At 47.6% G+C, this 3,955-nt stretch overlaps 6 non-coding genes across 6 annotated transcripts; all 6 read left to right on the plus strand.

The window, feature by feature from the left end:
* Positions 1-366: 366 nt before the first annotated feature.
* Positions 367-448, plus strand: Pmar_PMAR009217. Its single transcript has one exon. It is a non-coding gene; the product is annotated as a tRNA-Ser (tRNA).
* A 443-nt stretch (positions 449-891) lies between these two features.
* On the plus strand, positions 892-973 carry Pmar_PMAR009218. Its single transcript has one exon. It is a non-coding gene; the product is annotated as a tRNA-Ser (tRNA).
* A 443-nt stretch (positions 974-1,416) lies between these two features.
* On the plus strand, positions 1,417-1,498 carry Pmar_PMAR009219. The gene has a single exon. It is a non-coding gene; the product is annotated as a tRNA-Ser (tRNA).
* Positions 1,499-1,941: 443 nt separating this feature from the next.
* Positions 1,942-2,023, plus strand: Pmar_PMAR009220. Its single transcript has one exon. It is a non-coding gene; the product is annotated as a tRNA-Ser (tRNA).
* A 1,066-nt stretch (positions 2,024-3,089) lies between these two features.
* Positions 3,090-3,166, plus strand: Pmar_PMAR009221. The gene has a single exon. It is a non-coding gene; the product is annotated as a tRNA-OTHER (tRNA).
* Positions 3,167-3,609: 443 nt separating this feature from the next.
* On the plus strand, positions 3,610-3,691 carry Pmar_PMAR009222. Its single transcript has one exon. It is a non-coding gene; the product is annotated as a tRNA-Ser (tRNA).
* Positions 3,692-3,955: the final 264 nt, after the last annotated feature.

A 3,955-nucleotide genomic window follows, 5' to 3' on the forward strand; every position in this document is an offset into this window, starting at 1 on the left:
TATGAACGAGTGGGGTGCGAACGAACTGATGCGCATGACATTTGAGGAACATTGATGAGAACTAATGTATATCCCAAAAAAATGTATCTACCTCTAGACTCTTATCCTATATAAGCCCTACCATTTCAGCGAATTCGCTGTCGTTGCAGCCATCATTTGGGAAGAGACCTCTTACGAAGAGTGCGAACGATACCATTACTACGCCGATGTTCTTGTCAAAGCGCTGGGCTACGTATGCAAGAATGCGAGTCAGCTTAATATCATCGTCCTTGCTGAGGCGCTCCGCGATGCTGTGAGCCACTCCTCTAGCAACATGAACAGGGTGGCGATTCTCATGGGCAGAGATGAGATCCTCTGCGTCTTCCAGACAGCGTGTCCGAGTGGTTAAGGAGCTGGACTCGAAATCCACTAGGCTATGCCTGCGCAGGTTCGAATCCTGCCGCTGTCGTATGTCTGATGGCGTTTGGGTTTTCAAGACATCTGAGCAGCCTCGCTTTCGAATCCTTATAGCGATTCTGATGAACATTAGGAATAAGTAGGTTGCGAACTAACCAAAGCGCATGACATTTGAGGAACATTGATGAGAATTGATGTATATCCCAAAAAATGTATCTACCTCTAGACTCTTGTCCTATATAAGCCCTACCATTTCAGCGGATTCGCTGTCGTTGCAGCCGTCATTTGGGAAGAGACCTCATATGAAGAGTGCGAACGATGTCATTACTTCGCCGACGTTCTTGTCAAAGCGTTGGGCTACGTACGCAAGGATGCGAGTCAGTTAAATATCATCGCCCTTGCAGAGGTACTCCGCGATGCTGTGAGGCACTCCCCTAGCAACATGAACAGGGCGGCGATTCTCATCGGGAGAGATGAGATCTTTTGAAGTTTTCAGATAGCGTGTCCGAGTGGTTAAGGAGATGGACTCGAAATCCAGTAGGCTATGCCTGCGCAGGTTCGAATCTTGCTGCTGTCGTATGTCTGACGGCGTATGGGTTTTCAAGACATCTGAGCAGTCTCGCTTTCGAATCCTCATAGCGACTCCGATGGACATTATGAACGAGTAGGGTGCGAACGAACTGATGCGCAGGACGTTTGAGGAACATTGATGAGAATTGATGTATATCCCAAGAAATGTATCTACCTCTAGACTCTTATCCTATATAAGCCCTACCATTTCAGCGAATTCGCTGTCGTTGCAGCCATCATTTGAGAAGAGACCTCTTACGAAGAGTGCGAACGATACCATCACTACGCCGACGTTCTTGTCAAAGCGCTGGGTTACGTATGCAAGAATGCGAGTCAGCTAAATATCATCGTCCTTGCTGAGGTGCTCCGCGATGCTGTGAGCCACTCCCCTAGCAACATGAACAGGGTGGCGATTCTCGTGGGTAGAGATGAGATCTTTCGAAATTTTTAGACAGCGTGTCCGAGTGGTTAAGGAGATGGACTCGAAATCCTGTAGGCTATGCCTGTGCAGGTTCGAATCCTGCTGCTGTCGTATGTCTGATGGCGTATGGGTTTTCAAGACATCTGAGCAGTCTCGCTTTCGAATCCTCATAGCGACTCCGATGGACATTATGAACGAGTAGGATGCGAACGAACTGATGCGCATGACATTTGAGGAACATTGATGAGAATTGATGTATATCCCAAGAAATGTATCTACTTTTAGACTCTTATCCTATATAAGCCCTACCATTTCAGCGAATCCGCTGTCGTTGCAGCCATCGTTTGGGAAGAGACCTCTTACGAAGAGTGCGAACGATACCATTACTACGCCGACGTTCTTGTCAAAGCGCTGGGCTACGTATGCAAGAATGCGAGTCAGCTAAATATCATCGTCCTTGCTGAGGTACTCCGCGATGCTGTGAGCCACTCCCCTAGCAACATGAACAGAGTGGCGATTCTCATGGGCAGAGATGAGATCCTCTGCGTCTTCCAGACAGCGTGTCCGAGTGGTTTAGGAGGTGGACTCGAAATCCACTAGGCTATGCCTGCGCAGGTTCTAATCCCGCCGCTGTCGTATGTCTGATGGCGTTTGGGTTTTCAAGACATCTGAGCAGCCTCGCTTTCGAATCCTTATAGCGATTCTGATGAACATTATGAATAAGTAGGCTGCGCACTAACCTAAGCGCATGACATTTGAGGAACATTGATGAGGATTGATGTACATCCCAAAAAATGTATCTACCTCTAGACTCTTATCCTATATAAGCTCTACCATTTCAGCGGATTCGCTGTCGTTGCAGCCGTCATTTGGGAAGAGACCTCATATGAAGAGTGCGAACGATGTCATTACTTCGCCGACGTTCTTGTCAAAGCGTTGGGCTACCTACGCAAGGGTGCGAGTCAGCTAAATATCATCGCCCTTGCAGAGGTACTCCGCGATGCTGTGAGGCACTCCCCTAGCAACATGAACAGGGCGGCGATTCTCATCGGGAGAGATGAGATCTTTCGAAAGTTCCAGACAGCATGTCCGAGTGGTTAAGGAGATGGACTTGAAATCCATTAGGCTCTGCCTGCGCAGGTTCGGATTCTGCCGCTGTCGTATGTCTGATGGCGTATGGGTTTTTAAGACATCTGAGCAGCCTCGCCTTCGAATCCTTATAGCGATTCTGATGAACATTAGGAATAAGTAGGTTGCGAACTAACCCAAGCGCATGACATTTGAGGAACATTGATGAGAACTGATGTATATCCCAAAAAATGTATCTACCTCTAGACTCTTTAAGACAGATTAAGACGATTTGTTGTTTTGCATGGCTGGGTGTATCATGTTATCGTGATAATTGACTGTTTCCAAAATAAAAAAAACTCTAGACTCTTATCCTATATAAGCCCTACCATTTCAGCGGATTCGCTGTCGTTGCAGCCGTCATTTGGGAAAAGACCTCATATGAAGAGTGCGAACGATGTCATTACTTCGCCGACGTTCTTGTCAAAGCGTTGGGCTACGTACGCAAGAATACGAGTCAGCTAAATATCATCGCCCTTGCAGAGGTACTCCGCGAGGCTGTGAGGGACTCCCCTAGCAACATGAACAGGGCGGCGATTCTCATCGGGAGAGATGAGATCTTTCGGAACTTCCAGACAGCGTGTCCGAGTGGTTAAGGAGATGGAAATCCATTAGGCTCTGCCTGCGCAAGTTCGAATCCTGCCGCTGTCGTATGTCTGATGGCGTATGGGTTTTCAAGACATCTGAGCAGTCTCGCTTTCGAATCCTCATAGCGACTCCGATGGACATTATGAACGAGTAGGATGCGAACGAACTGATGCGCATGACATTTGAGGAACATTGATGAGAATTGATGTATATCCCAAAAAATGTATCTACCTCTAGACTCTTATCCTATATAAGCCCTACCATTTCAGCGAATTCGCTGTCGTTGCAGCCATCATTTGGGAAGAGACCTCTCACGAAGAGTGCGAACGATACCATTACTACGCCGACGTTCTTGTCAAAGCGCTGGGCTACGTATGCAAGAATGCGAGTCAGCTTAATATCATCGTCCTTGCTGAGGCGCTCCGCGATGCTGTGAACCACTCCTCTAGCAACATGAACAGGGTGGCGATTCTCATGGGCAGAGATGAGATCCTCTGCGTCTTCCAGACAGCGTGTCCGAGTGGTTAAGGAGATGGTCTTGAAATCCATTAGGCTCTGCCTGCGCAGGTTCGAAACCTGCCGCTGTCGTATGTCTGATGGCGTATGGGTTTTCAAGACATCTGAGCAGTCTCGCTTTCGAATTCTCATAGCGACTCCGATGGACATTATGAACGAGTAGGGTGCGAACGAACTGATGCGCATGACATTTGAGGAACATTGATGAGAATTGATGTATATCCCAAAAAATGTATCTACCTCTAGACTCTTATCCTATATAAGCCCTACCATTTCAGCGAATTCGCTGTCGTTGCAGCCATCATTTGGGAAGAGACCTCTTACGAAGAGTGCGAA

This window comes from Perkinsus marinus (genome assembly GCF_000006405.1).
Source record: "Perkinsus marinus ATCC 50983 genomic scaffold scf_1104296930112, whole genome shotgun sequence".
NCBI classification, from domain to species: domain Eukaryota; phylum Perkinsozoa; order Perkinsida; family Perkinsidae; genus Perkinsus; species Perkinsus marinus.